Raw genomic sequence first — 16,049 nt, forward strand, 5'->3', positions numbered from 1 at the left:
ACCTCTGCATTTCCACGGACCTTCACAAACTTATTGGCTTATATCCCTTATGTCCCTTCAAATCTTTCTTCTCAGCTAATGTCTTTATTTCGACTCCTTTTTCCCAGTCGCACCTGGAACATGACATTTATAAAAATGTTAGCACAAATAGCTCGGCACTGATTTCGTCATTTCAGTCTTTACTTCAGAGCAGCAAGAAGCAGCAGTGAACACGCTTTAAATCAATTCTTAAGTAAAGAGACAAAAGGAAACCACATGAGAAATATTTTCCAGTGCAGGTTTTCGTTTCTGGGCTATTTCTGTCAGAGAAGATGCAAATTACAGTCCTTGTTCACAGTAGTTAGCCTCTTTTTGATTTCCCCTGTTTAAGTCATGGATGGGGTTGATTGATGATTATTGCAGGAAGGTTCTGGTATAGCCAAACATACTAACTTCTCATATTTTTAATGATAAAGCACAACAGAGATGAAGAGGCAGCAAACTGGTAGAGAAAGAGAATGGCTGTGTGTGAAGATTTGCAATTCAGATACCAAAACTGATTTTAGAGTCATTCCCAGTTTGTTTTGGCAATTAGAATCACGCTTTTCGCTCCATCCCCTCAATCTGGGAGTTAATAAGAGTAGCACAAAATCCAATCACAGCTGATTGCTTAGGCTCTGTGTCACAGCGGCGCTCCATATTCTGACGCTCGTTTTCATTGCCTCAAATCAACTGTCCAAGAAGAGCGGACAAGGGCCTGACATTAACGTGTCGCAATCACTGAGTGGCCAACTGTTAAAAAAAAATTAAGGTAGGGATGGACCTATTGTGCAAAGCTCTTTCTCCACTTGATTTTTTTTCACCAGCTGGCCTCCTGAGGGGATGAAACCTTCAGTGGTGTGTTGACGGCCTCATTCAGGGAGCAACCAGCTGTGCTACAACAAGCCACATGCAGCTTCTGTCAGGCAACACCAGCCAATCACAACGTTTGGTTAAGAGCGCCAGCGAGGAGAGCGTTCGGGTTCGGGAAGAGGAGCAATTAGATTAGAAAATATAGAGTTCCATCAGGGGGGAAGAGGAGGAGGTTGGACAGGAACGATGGAGGGGAAAAGGAGAAAGCAGTCGAGGCAGGGAAAGTTAGACCGACGCCTGGCTTCAGATGCCTGACGGCTGGGATCCCAGCAGCAGCAACACTGTACGAGGTGACATTTACTGCAGGCCAAACAGCTGGGGCTGCGTGGGAGAGAGTGCCAATACAAAGAGCTGGGTGCAGAACGAGAGAGGGAGGGTGGGAGGGTGGAAGAGGAGGTCTGGTTGTCCATGCAAGCTGTCATAAGACGTGGGAAATGTGGCTAAGGCTAATTAGAGTCAATGAGACTATACAGAGCAAGAGGTTCAGATCCCTGGGAAAAGTCAAAGTATGGAAGTTCAGAGGGAGGTCAGACAGAGGGCAAGTGAGGGCAGAGCTGACTGGCAAGAGGATGCCACAGCTTTGTGTGTGTGTGTGTCTGTGTGGTTGGAGCTAGCATTGGTAATGGCTGTAAACTCCATAATAAGGATGGAAAAATTGCATTTAGAAGCATTTAATTAAAATTTCATGCCGTGGCTGCATCTGCAAAAGTTAAACCAACCAGTTTACTCCGGTTTATTGTTGTTAATGTTACTGTCAGTGTATAAATAATAAGCATACATCATTTTAAACTGTGGAAAATTTTTTGTTTTTTTTTTCTCCCCCCCGCTTGCTGTGACATGTGAGTGTCAGGTGCCAAATTCCAGTCGGTCAAACATGCCGAGCATTTGCTGCTTCTTCCGCGATAAACTCTTGTTAATGTCTCCTCGCTTTCAAAGCTGCTCCACATTACAGCTGTGTGATTTATTACTAATGGGCGCCAGTACAAACAAAACCTTTTGGAGAACAGGCTCCTGTGATAATGGCGTGTGGAGCTGCTGTTCTCAAAACATTAGTGTGTGATTTGTGTACATTTTACCTGCTGCTCTGCGGTCTGCCGTTGATTGATATGCATGTCTTTCCATTCACGGTGGCATCTGAGAGTTTATATGGCAACTTTACATTTCATACATTATTCATGTATTTAAACAATCAAGGGAGAGGAAGTCAACAAAGCAGTTCATTGAACGCATGCTCACCATAACTGTGGACATGACGAATACGATATCAACAGGAAGTCGTTATCGTGAACGTGCACTTCACTTACAAAACCAGTGGAAACAACAACATGATTTCTCCGAAATGCATCTCTTTTTTTGTCTAATGCGTTGTTGTTTGAGTGCAAAAGGCATCTTAGACTTTGCACAAAATATATAAATAAAAAGTCAATTTGAAGAAGGAAGTGGACAAATCGGCTCTAATGCATCCGCAAAGGTTGAAAACGTTTCAGCTTCATTGGGAACTTCTCAGTTATTTCCAGGCAAAATGACGTCGCTTCATGAACATTAGGAGAGTTTGTGTTGCTTGTTGTTACCACAAGTAGGATCTGTGTCATCCCCACACGAGAAACACATGATTTTTATAAGCAAATTGTTGGGAAAATCTAGAAACATCAGAGGAAACATCAAATATCCCTTCACGCTACCAGATTATCTTTGGGAAGCTGAAGTTGTATCTAATTTGATTTGTGTCTTCTCAATGTCTGTTGTAAGTGTGTTGTTGGACTCTTCTCAACCCTTTGCGTGGTCGCAGCCACGTCCGCTGAAGCTCGCATGCTTGACATTGTTCAATCATTTGGCGTGTGGCGCAACATGGCGGCGTGGCCTTCTCTCAGCTGGCTACGCTACATCACCACGGTCACGACAGAGGGAAAGAGGGAATTTCTGGAATGAGCCGGCTAGCGCCATTCAGGAAGCAGCTCCTGACTCGGAGATAGAGAGCTGATTCAGTTTGGATTCCTAACTCTTCCTCCCGGGCACAAATCCAGAGGTTCATTGTGAAACCACAAAAAGAAGAAGAAGAAGTAGAAGAAGGGGTGGGGAAGGGGGGTGCTGTCCCCTCGAGGCACATCATGGCTTTGGCTAAAAATATTCCTCAAAATTTCTCAATCACACTCTGTCCTACTGCGCCACAATGCAGGAGCTTTAGAAGCTAAAAGGCGTGGAGGAATTAACACAAAGAAATAGGTCGCCGTTGCAAACTGGTAAAAAATGTATTCGCCTTCCTCTGCTCCTCCTCACTCCCCCCTTTCCTCCACCGGTGACTGAAGTGGAATTAATCCTTCTGTGATCTGTTAGTTTTTTAATATTCTTTCTTCCCTTCTCCCCTCATTTCAGTGCGACGCGAACACCCTGTCCTTTTCCCCAGAGGAATCCTACTGCGTGGTGCATGCGGTTCACAAGGCGGCAGATATTAAGTGGAAAATGAAACCGTCTTTGCTTGCTCTCTCATCCCCTTAGTTGAGATGAGTAAATAAGGAATGGTTTCAATTAGGGTAGTGGAAAAAGAGCCGCTGGCGACTTCAGTCGGTTTTAATCGCTGTGTGAGCTGCTAATAATCCCGTCCAGAGGCCTTTAAATAAACAGACGCTACTTTTATTTATCAGACCAAATTTTATTTTTTGCGCTGCCCCCTGAGCAAAGTGTCTCCTAATGCTGAGTTTTTAAGTTGGGGGTTTTTTTTCTTTCTTTTGGAGCTGTAAAGATGTTTACTCTGCCCTAAAATCGTGTTATCTAAGGAGAATCACTTTGTTTGCGCAGATAAGAGCAAATTATCTGCCGCACAACTGCGGCATGAAAGTGTCAGCGGCGACGTTTTGGTGCCGCAAATATTCGCGCCTCTGAAGGAGCCTGTGGATCGATCAGACAGGCAATCTGGTAAAACCTTAGATGGCGAACCGGCAGCCAATTACTTCACTTTGTCTTTTTGTTTACCATGGAAGGAAATTCTCACACATATCAACAGAGGGGCCCTGAAGTCACGGGAAAAAAAATCGCTTTGTGACAAATAATGAGGAAAAAAAGGGGGCCTCTGGCTGACAACCAACAAATTGGTTTTCTGGAAAAATTGTGTTAGCGCGGAGCCATCAAAGAGACACTGACATTAAACACAGAGGAGGAAGCAGAAGTGGGGGGAACATATATATGAATGTTTGAAGAGGGACTGATAGCTGTGCCTTCATGCTAATGGAAAGATGCTTGATCAGTTGCTCGCTGGTCGTGGGTCAGAATGAAGTTGGGGCGGTATGAATATAAACACTCCTTCGCATCAACACCCTGCAGACGTACAGCTCTCAATAACAGCGCAGACAGACACTTAAAGTTCCTCTGCAGACACTCTGCGAGGAATTTGGGTGGAGGAGGGGTGGGTGGGGGGGGGACTTCCTCCTTCACTGCACTGGGATTGAAGGGTGAAAGAGCAAAGACTATAAAGATGGTTAGATGAAGAAACTCTGGAACATGAAACATGTGTGAGCTTCAGTCAGACTCAGGACATTCAGGAGTTCATGGAGGACGCATCAGATCAGATGGGATTGTGATTGTTTTTAATAGTTTGGGTTTATTTGGTCCCTCCCCCTGCAGGTTTATGGATTTGCTCCTACCCAGTAATGGCGCTCGCTTCGCTTTCATATAAAAAGCACCACATCGACGCATTAATCACGTGAAATAAACAGGTTGAAAAATGACTGACGGCTCCTACAGATGACTCTGGACTCTCTGCTGACAGACTCTGATCACATCAAATACTTCCACCATGTGTTTCTTCGTGGATACATTTCTTCAGTCAATATTTAGATCGCTGTTTAACATTCATCCTTGCCCCTGGAAACAGCAAGTGAGTAAAAAAAAAAAAAAAAAAAACACCCCCCCGCTCCCAACCAAGAGGTGGATTTGGTGGGTGTTCTGGCACTTTTCGATCATACCGCATGATCTCCATCAGCAGCTGATGATGTTTCCAAGGTCAAGAATGAACACTGAACCTCAGATTTTGTGCCAGCGTGGATGAGAAGTCCTTGCTCAGGGAAAAAATTTGAAATTCCACCAAACTTGGTGGACTCCATCTGTTCACAACCACCGTGGACTAAACCCCACTACGCTCCTTTTGCGGGGTAACTTTGAGAGTTCCTTTTTTTATTTTTTTTATTTTTTTTTTTTTTCAGAAGAATAAAGTTGATTTTATAAAACAAAATCAGCAGGGACCCAGTTTAGCTGTGTGGACACGTTGTTGATGTGCGTTAGTTCCAGAAGGGAGACAAGGAGGAGAGTGTGTGAAGGAGTCTGACTCTACATTCAGTTCAGAGTGAATATGTAAACACACAGCTTTAATATGCATGCATGAGCGAGTTCATCTCAGGAGCAGATCCATTTATTCCTGTGATGCTGACCCTCCACACATGGCTGAACATATTTAACTGACTCATCACTTGGAATTAGCTGTGGTCCTCATTTTTGGATGAAATCCAGAAATAATTTAATGGACATATATTTACACAAACAAATGTGATCGCATATGTGTGTGTTTTCCTGCCCGGCAGATAGTTAGATTCGAACACAGACCAGGTCTGGAGTGGGAGGGGAGGAAAGAGAAAGCGGAGAAAAAACAGAAGAATGAGAATTTTTTTAAAAAAGGAAGAGGAAGAGAACAGGAAGGAGACAAAAGTTACTCAGGGTGAGATGAATGTACATCTTTAACTATTGCTGTGCTCCGAAGACATGATTTACAGACATGATGTGTAATTTCAGGGTTTGGATTATTTTACCACCACCATCACTTGTCCTTATCACAGGCAGCAGTTGTTGTGCATCTTTGACCTCCTTGAAATGTTTCCCTGGATAGAGATAGAGGACAGAACGTCTTTCCTACCAAAATCCAGCAGCTCACTTTGCTTTGCTTTAAAACTGCTCGGACATGTTGGCCCAGTTAGGAACGGTTCGAAATAAGGCGTTAGCGCAGATGCAATTAGAGCACTTTGCCGGATAACATTTTGTTATGGCCCAGCAAAGCTGCCTTCAGTCCAATCTGCTTAAGACACATGAGCTGACCGAGTGTTAATTAGTTTACCCACACACGATGCAAATCTGTGTATAGCCGCTGACGTTATTGGCAGGCCGTCACTCTGAAAGTGCCGACTTCTACAGACCGCTCACTGACTCGCTTACCCTTGGGAGGAGTATCGTACATTGAGTGTGTGACTTGGACTGAGAGGTTCATTCGCACTTTGCCACAAGCACCTCCTGTCATCTGAGCTGTGAGCTCGTCTCTGATACTCCCAGCTACACCGAAGGGTCTGCACAAGATGCATGAAGTAAATGCAAGCAGGATAAAAGCTTTGCAACTTGTCTGAATCCCTCAGAAACTCTTGATAGGCGGCATTACATTGGAAGAATGATCAGAAGTAATGTGCCCTTCAGCTGGGCATTTAAGAGCTGGACGGGGCAGAAGTAGCCTCCGTATCGAATCGGCTGCTCGGTGAGACGCCGTGCATGCTTACTCAACTTCCCGTAGATAATTCTCCCTTTCTGATGAATAATAGACGAAGAGAGATCCGTCAACTTTGAATGGAAATCCTGCCTGTGACACGGGCTCACTTCTCCTTTTAAATCCATCTGCCATGTAAGCACCTCAGAGCTGCAGAGCTGCATTTCCATCACTCTACACATTTAAAAATAAATGAGTAAATATGAAATTAATAAGCTGAAAGATTGAGGCGCTCAGGCTCGGCACACACACGCCATGCACCACCTCTGGGAGAAACTCTCCGACCACATTTGCATGGAGTTGAAAATAGCCCTGCATATATTATCTACCCACCACAACCGAAGTTTTAGATCCTGCTGCTTCTAACCGCTGTGCAGCAATACTTTCTCCTCCAATGGAGATGTCTGTTTCTGCTAACAGTAATGGCTGAATTAACAGACAATGTGTACATTTCTGTTTTTATTTACTTTCAGATGAAAAGGAAGTGAATGTATTTCATGACCTAACAACATGGGGATGGTGCTACTGGCTATATTCAGTACTAAATTAACTACAGCACAGAAAATAACTCCCCTCTGATTCGATCAAGACCAAAACAAACTTAAAAGTAGAATGAATTTAAGATTCATATAGGATGTGCATAAAAGCAACTCTTGATCAAATGTAATTTTTGTCTTCTTCTGCAATTTGTCGTTGCAAGTTTAGATATCCCAAATAAAAATGTTGCCAACCAAAAACAATGAGGTGAGAGATTTTCTGTCTTCATGGAGCCTTTCAGATGTGGTAGCACAACATCACACCAGCAGCAATGAGTATGTCCTCACACACAGACAACAACACTGGGGCTGGGGACACCAAAGCGCTATGGTCTAGTTATAATTTTAATCCTCTTCAAATTGTTCCCTCTTCTAAAGCTGTCTTTTCGTAAAGCCCAGTGTATACTACCTTGGCAGAATTAGAAATAAAAATCCAAGAAGAATCCACCAGTTCGCCTTCATAAATTATTGACAAAAACATTGCAACAAGAACATAGTGTAATTGGCCTTTTGGAGCTGCCCCACCATTCTCTCTGTGAAGTAGTCATATCGTTATTCAGTATCCAATTAAATCAGCCTTAGTCTCCTCAGGAGCTCTCCTCTCCTGTGAGGACCACCTGCAGACGCCTCGCTCCGTCTTAGCAGCCTGCCTTGAGTCATTAGCCTTCATGCAGCCTCAAAATGGAAATGCCAGTAACTCCTCTGTTCTCCTCGCCACCACCTCCTTTATTTATTCTTTTTGCTCCCTCAGCTCTGATTTTTCTCACCCCCTCATCCTCCCTGCTGCCACAAGAGGTGGAAGTGTCTCTGCTTGGTCCTCTGCCCATTTAGCCTATTCCCGCCCCCCCTACACTTTGCTGTCTGCAGGGAATCTGCCCCTTTACTTTCAGCACGGCTCTACTGTTTCCTGCTGCTGCCCCCCCCCCCCCCCCCCCCTTCAAAACTCCCTCCATCCATCCATTCGCTACACAGTAAGTGGAGAAGTGCAAAATCTTTGAAGGGTCTCTTCTGCTCTTAACCTCCTTCTCTGGCTCTACATGTGAGAGTCTATTTTTTTTAATTTTTCTCTCATCTCCTCTCCTTGGAGTCACAACAGCAGGCCGAAGGGGGGTGGGGGGGGGCAAACTGAAAGCTCAGAGTGAGCAAAGACCTCATTTTCTGTATATTTTAAGAATTGATCTTGTCGTAATTAGGATACAATAGTTGTGTCTCTTGCGCCACACAGCAATCATGCATTTCTTTTTTAAACAAACTGAGTCTGCAGCGTGAGGCAGCACTGAGACACACTGCTGCTTCGAACAGTACAACAGTACGCTCACATGACAAACAAGCATGACATATCTTACATGTTTTAACTAATTATCAAATAATCAAGACTGAAGGAAATGTCTTTAATTTAAGTATTTAAGTATTTAGACAAAGTCGAGCTTTGATCTGATTTCAGCTCGAAAAGGACAAAAGTTGTAAAGATCCCAAATGCACCACTTTAACATAGGGACTAAAATTTAAGCATTCATATAAAGCAGTCATTAACAACTAACAGCAAATGTTTTATTACTTTACAGTCCGTACCAGAAAAGTTGCAGGCCCAGCTTAAACTTCATTCTTCTAAAAACTAAAAACTAAAAGTTGTCTCCAGCAGTTGAAAGCAACAGCAACGTTAGCAGCGTTTGGTTCAGCTTGGGAAAACGGTAAACGGTACTTGATGAATGAAATGCATGTGGCAAATATTTATTACACTTCATAGTTTAGGTGACAAATGTGAGAAAATCATGACATTATTCAGCAAATGTACAGAGTTTAGGTTGTGTGCTGAGCATCACATCCTGGTGAACGGTATCGACCCGTCTGTCTTTTCACCTCTCTGTGTGAGAGGGAGCTGGGAAACCTACTGTGTGAACCAATCTGTGCATCTCTCTCTGTTTCTCTCTCTGAGGTCCAGGATGGCGTCATTAGCAGTCGGGGCTCAGAGTGCAGCTCGTTGGAGCCCTGGGGCCAAAGCTTTGTGCCTTAATTACCCACCTAATGAGTCACTGGGAAAGTCAGTGGGCCTGCTGCTGCCCTTAACACACACACACACACACACACACACACAAAGAGGACGCACGTCAATTGTACTCACTGACTTATATTCTTAATCACTTATTCACTCAGCGGTAAACTCACACACACACGCTTTCACACATTTCCACTTGCAGCATCCACCTAATGACTGTAGTCACTTGCTTACTCACTTTCTCATTCGCTTCTCGATTCACACACACACACATTTACTCGCTGAGTCTCGTTGGGTTCCTCTGAATCTGAAGACCACATAACATAACATTTTCATTTTTTTCCACACAGAAACTCTACATCTTTCCCTCCTTCCTTCTCTTACATCTGGGAAATAACAAGTCAACATATGCTACAAAGCTGGACCTGGATGAGTCTCTGATGAATGAAGCTCTCCTGCAGCCCCTCGTACTTTCTGTGACTGCTGAAACTTTTGGTATAGGCGTTTAACCATCTAGTTTTTGTTCTCATGGACATATTTTTCTGTTGACAGTGGAAAAAGCACAAAAAAAGTGGCATGATCAGAGCCTGAAGTTGCTTCCTGTCCATCAGTCTATCAGTATTTTTTCTGTATGTCCAAAAAAAAAAAAGTCACTGTAAAATTTCCCTCCAGATAAATAAAGTATCTATCTATATGACATCAACGTTGTCAAAATAAGCTTTTTTCCAATGAATGATTGCAGAGATTACATGGAAGTCGAAGTCTTACTGTATAAACAGTTCTACCACGTAGCTGAACGAATGAAATGCTGTACATTTCAATGCAGTTATTGAATTTAAAATACATTATACTGGAGAGCGTGATTTTACGATGCACACACGTGGACACACACTCTGCCTGTGCCTTCACACCGCCTGTGCTCTCCCGCCATATATTCTCACAGTAGCACTAAGACTGATGGGATCACACCTGCACGCAGAACAGAACAGTCTGCTCCTGTTCGCCTCCCAGATGCTGCGAGCGGACATGATGACACTTGCCGTGCCATTAATGTGAGACTGAAGCGCTGTCAGGGGTCGAAATCCCACCGCGATGCAGAGCTTCACGAGACCAGTTCAGCCGGGAATGTTAAACAGAACAACAAACAGAACTGATTCATGCTGTCAGAGTCGTGCTGTTTTTCACCTCCACTCAGGTAATTGATACCTATTCTAAAGATTTTCATTAAATTAGCAGCAATTTTGACCAATTTCGATTTGTGTTGGACATAAAAGGCGAAGGAGATTTGTACCATACAAATCTAAGACTAAAATACTACGACAAAAAAAGGTTTCCCGCAAATCTTTGCTGCACAGTTTGTGATATTGTGATTGCTAGCTTAAGAAATCTTGTTATTAGTGTAATGGCTGAGTGAGAACAGGTTTTGAGAGGAGGAGAAAAAAAAAAAAAAAAAACCGGGGGGGGGGGGTGGTAAGTAGAAAATCGGTGGAAGAAGATCTGCCCCGAGGCAAAAATTCAAAAGGCAAACTCATGACCGGAGGAGCTTGAAGAAACTGGACGGGGAAAGCGAATGAGACACGCTTTTTTTGCTCTTTCAACAACTCCTGTCAGGATGCCCTTGAGCAAGGTGCTTAACAGCCGAATGCTTTGATGGAGCTGCTGACCGGCACCAGACTGCGGTCGCACCGGGCGGCTCGGAGGTCTTAATGTCCATAACTGAGAGAGTGTGAAGGGCATTGCTGAATAAAAGCACGCTGCTGCAGAGCTTTTTCTGGGTATATACAGATAAAAACAAATGGCCCTGATGGCGGGCTAAATGCTAATGTAATTGTTGTTTGTTTGTCTAGACAGAACATTTAATGCTACTTGGAAAATTTTCGGAATAAATGTGCATCTTTCAGTCTGTTCGGAGTGCTAACGGAAGCTTTTACTGGAAATGGGGAGAAAAGTAAGTCAAGTCATTCACTCTTCCCCTTCAGTAAATGACTGGAACACAGTACTTTGAAGGTGCACAGCTAAATGAAAAGGCGCCAGATGTCTTAATGGAGGAAAACTACCTGTAATTTCTTCAGCCGATAAAAAGGTTTGGATATATATATATATATAGAAAAAAGCCTGTATCTTTTCCCCTGCGTCACTCTCTTTCTTTGGTTCTCTTTCTGTTTCTCTGAGGAATTAAAGTAAGCCTCCATCACTGGTCCTTCGGCTGACAGGAGGCCTCCAGAGTGCGTTTTGCCTGCTCGACGTCACCTCCCTCCACTCACAGTTGCCTGGAGACGGCGCTTGAGAGACAAGCTGTGGCAAATGAGCAGGTTGTTGATCAAAGCCCGCAACGGCTCCACGGCTGAGCTCTCTACAGTGTGGCGTTCAGACGGCGCTCACTTCCTGTCCTCTGCTCGCGATGAGTTGAAGGCTGTTTTCCGTACAGTACACTGACATTAGCCTCCTGTTGAAAATCACGTTTTAAGCACTTTCTGCCTAGATGTGATTGAGTGTGGCTGGGTGGTGGTTTGGCGGGGGGGGGTGGTTCTTCTATTAGCATTGCAAAAGAGTGTAAATTTGAATTTTAAAACACGGGGTTCTGTGATGATTAAGCTCTCTGACAGGCTCGGGATGTTTTGGTGGCACCGGGGGTCTGCCATTAGATGCTTTGTGCTGTTGATTGTGCTGCATAATTTGCCTGATGTACTAAAGACTGCACCCCAACAAAACACTGGTTTTATTGTCGTTTGGCAAAAAAACCTCAGCTGGGTGTTGGGGAGGAGGGTTAGCTTGTGAGTGTGTGAGTGTTTTGGGGGTTTTTTTCCCCAGAAATATACAAAAGCATTTCTTACGGTCTCAGTACCTTAAGTAGCAAAACCACAAAGTCAAAGGAAGAAGTCAGAAGGCATGCAGCCATGCAGCCGTGCCTGCGCTCTGTGCTGAGCATGCACCGCAGGTTGCTGTGACTCTGCTTTCTGTACTTAAATAACATCATAAACCACTGATTCACACCAGACCTCCAAAACCTGGAGGATATTGTTTCTGAAATATCGGAAATAACGGAGGCTGGCAGAAGCTTTTCACCGTCTGAGAGTTCCTCAGAAGTAACATCAGCACTAACATGTCTGTGTCCTATTTGCGTAGCAGCAGCAGCGGCGGCGGCGGTGGCGGCGGCAGCAGCGGCGAGGGGGCTTTCCACTGGCTGTTTTCTTGAGAAAAGCACAGATTCCTAAATTACTTTGGATGGTCCCACCAGTGAAAAACAGCTCAGTGGAGAAAGTACAGTCCCAGTCTGAGTTACGAAATGATTGCTATATTTACAGATGATGTTTTCTGATGAGGGAATGCTTGTGCAGCATTATAATCTTGGAGGCTGATGGCCCTCGGACTCGGTTGTGGCCTCTAGGGTCGCGTCTTCTCCTGTTGGCTGCTGCTCGTGCTTTGCGTCTGGCTTCTTGTCTTCACTTGCTGAGTTTCCAGTAATGTAACTGGAGGCACCAGGCCTCAGCCATCCCCATTTTTCTCCTTCTCCCTTGGCCCACGTTTCGCAGGTTTGGCTTTAATTCAGCTGCACTTTTTTATTTTACACCATACAACACAAACCATTCACTCGTTAACACCACTGATCTACTGACAGTCCCTTTCATGCATTTAATTGGTTTCTATTTCTGGAAATAAATGCAATGAGAGTTCAGTTTTTGCTTTTGTCGTGACTGAGAGTGAAGTTGTGACAGGAGCTACTTAAAAATATTTAGTTTTTAACTGATGTTTCATGCACTAATTCAGCGTTTTAATCTTAATGTTGTGGGCTCACAGTAAAGAATAGCCGAACAGCTAAATTTAGAAATTACTTGTATTTAAGTCTGTAATGAGCAAATGGACTTGGGGCTGATGTAATTGTGTGCATGTGTGCTGAAAGTCGAAAACAAGAAGGAACCAACACACACTAACAGCTCAGCCTGCAGCCCTTGACATTCCTCCAGTGTACTTGTTGAAATGTCTGGTAGTAATAGAGGAGGCACGCTCGGCTCTGCACTTCAGAGCCCCGACTGGAGAGGACCTCGAGTTGTCACTTCAGACTCTCTGTCGTCGGAGAGCTTGTCCAAAACATCGGGCCGTGAGAAGCTCAGCGGCAGAGCAGAGCGGAGGCCAGCGTGGGCTAATCGGGAGTGTCAGAGGCAGCTCTGGGACATCACGGTTTACTGCTGGATGTGTTGTGATCATGATTCAAGGAAACATCTGGGAAGTGATGTCAGATCCACCTCTTTCCTGTGACATCTAACTTTTACTACACGGAGTAGCACCTGAAATCCCCTCCGCTCATGATGCTTTATGTTGAAAACAAATGAAAGGTGAAGGGTTTTGGAGTCGTAAACACAACCTTGGAAGTTTCCGATTAAAATAAAGATAAATAAGATAAATAAAGGCCGTGTCTTTGTCCTGTCTATTTTATTTCAGTCAAGTTGTCGAATTTGTTGGCAGGAGTACAATCGCTGTTCTGTCTGTTGACACGAAAATAGTCGAGTAATCAACTGTTCGTGTTGGCAGCAACAAAAGAGAAGACTAATCCTGCACAATATATAGCCTCAATGGAAAAAAACCTTCAATAATGTAAACGCCTCGGCAAAATGTACAAGAGGGAGTCCTTGGTGATTTTTATTAATCAATGAATCTAAGTCCATGAAACTACATCTGAAAGGGAGAAATAAAAATTTACCAACGCAAACCAGCTCAAAGGAGAAACACTAAATATGTTTCTCTGTTAAAAATTCCAACAGCCTGTTCAACACTTACAACACGAGGAGTCGCCCGAAAATAACAAAAAAGTGTGAAAAGGTTCCCGGCTTGCAAATTGCTCTTGACTGTGAAAATGTACAACAAGCTCCGGTGGGAGGTTACAGTTGATATCTGGGCCCATTCTGCTGCGAGCCTCCAAACTCAATCCCAAGAAGAAATTTGGGATTATCTTCTTTTATTCCACATCAGCGTGCTGTCAGGATAAGGTTCGACTCGAAATATCAGGAGAGTCTCTGTTATATAGGCCATAATGTCACGCCTAATCCTTCACTATCGCTCTTTGTGCTGTAAGAAGGCAAGCTAAACGCTGCTGCTGGTGCATCAGGGTGGTGTGGTGTTGGCGGTGCAAAAGCAACTCTACCACCTGTTGGGTGGGGTGTTGGAAATGCAACTGAAACGTGAAGAAACCAAATCATTTAGAGAGTTTCTGATCAGATATTAAAGGTCCAACGAGTTTCATCTGAAGCGTGGTTCCCCAAAAGAAGATGCATTTCTGGTTTTTCAAACCTTCTCATCAGAGTTTTGCATTTCATCTTTCCAGTCAGAAGAGAAGGATCTGAGCCTTGCTACTGATTGGCTGGCTATTTTCTGAGCAATAAAATGAAAAGATAATAGCTTTAATGGAAGGTTGAATGACTGTGCTGTTGTAACATTGCAGAGCTACAGGAGTCCAGGCTGTGATACTTTCACTGTATCAATATAAACCCTTGACCTGACTTATAATCCAAATCCTGAGCTCACTGTTCAATACAGGACCTTTAACATCGCTTCCTTGTAAAATCAGCACCATAAGCGTCAGAGCTCACTGCCCATGAATACAGATTTCACTTGAATTGAGGAATTAGTTGAAGTTTGTCCCTTTAAAAATCTGCTCTGTGGTAACCTCGAGCAATAGCAGACATCTAAACTGTATTTTTGTAGCTGTTAAAATCCAAAGCAAATCCAGGTGTCGAAATATTTCCATTTCTACCAAAGATCCATCCAACATTTCCTCTCCTTTGAGCGACACCGGTAGCGTAGCTGAAGAAGTTAATTTTAGCCGCGCAGAAAAACAATATATCATCTAATCCTAATTCAGATTTTGTGCTGGAGGGGGATGGATGGATGCTTTCTGACAATTGAGAGTTTCACTGGGCTGCACCGGAGGGCCACGGGGAGCCAGAAACCGAGCGTATGGTAATAAAAACACAGCGCTAATCCATCACCCACTCTCTTCAGAAGTAATTAAGCTAAATCATATACGTGCCCCCCCACACGCCTCTGTACCCACACCTTAATCTCCCTCCAGATGGGGACCCTGCTGAGCAACAGGTGGCCCCTCTTCAGAGGAAACCTGCATCCCACCACTGTCATTTGAATCCACAGAAACAATGGCAGACTCAAAGAGTCAGACACGTGAGTGATATATGAGACGGATGTGTAATAATGACGGAGCGAGTGCACGAGTGCGATATCTATTTCATAATTAACCACCCGCCGTGCCTCTGTGACACCTGTCTCGGTCTTTTGTCTGAGATCATAACAATGGGCTGACAAACGAGACGCTCACACACATGGCTGCCTTTTATATTCGCAGTTCGTGAAAGTTTGAGCTGCCTTCGTCGTTTACGTGTGAAACAAAGCCAAAACAACACCTGCAAACGGGCGAGTGCCAGTCTGTGAGGGCACTTAGAACCCATTATTTTTTTAAAATTCTGGAGTTTAAAGGGGCAAGATCAGAAGCTCGGATTTATTTCATCTGAGAAGATGTTTGAATGCAAATTGGTGTAAATTAAGGCCATTCTTGTGGAAGAAACGGGACTTTTGGGTGCACGAGGATGTGGAAGCCAGCTGGGAACTTATAAAAGCTCCTTTGTACTTTAAATATGAACAGTACACTTCTGTTCCTGCACAGTGTTCCACATAACATCATGCAGTGTAAACCCTAATCAGGGTGCTGCTGCCTGTCATCACGGAGTGACACAGAATTACGTCTCCATGATGCGGGGATGCTGAACCCTGATTGCTTCACCATCAGCTCTCTTCCATGTCTGCAAATTCATCACACCGACGAATCGCTCTGCGCGCCTCACGTGAGAGTAAGTGCAATCAGAGTGTGACACGCACGCAAATCGACCCTAATCAGTGCCCTATTTTTGAACGCCCCTCCTTCATGTGACAGGGGTTGACAACACAAGCAGGTGTGAAGTGACTTTGTTCCTATTGGACAATGGCTTTGGAAAATTTAGCTGGTACACCCTTGCAGGAATGAGACGCAGCGAGGGAGAGCCTGCCCTCATTAGCTGAGCTTTGGAAAGAGCCAGTCTGGTTTTGCTCGACAAACCCTTTCCCA

At 44.1% G+C, this 16,049-nt stretch overlaps 1 protein-coding gene across 1 annotated transcript in view; it reads right to left on the reverse strand.

Moving 5' to 3' along the window:
• rftn1b (raftlin, lipid raft linker 1b) overlaps positions 1-16,049 on the reverse strand; it is an 88,418-nt gene that overhangs the window by 52,109 nt on the left and 20,260 nt on the right. The gene's annotated exons all lie outside the window — the stretch shown is intronic.

Source organism: Echeneis naucrates, chromosome 6 (genome assembly GCF_900963305.1).
Source record: "Echeneis naucrates chromosome 6, fEcheNa1.1, whole genome shotgun sequence".
In the NCBI taxonomy this organism is placed as follows: domain Eukaryota; kingdom Metazoa; phylum Chordata; class Actinopteri; order Carangiformes; family Echeneidae; genus Echeneis; species Echeneis naucrates.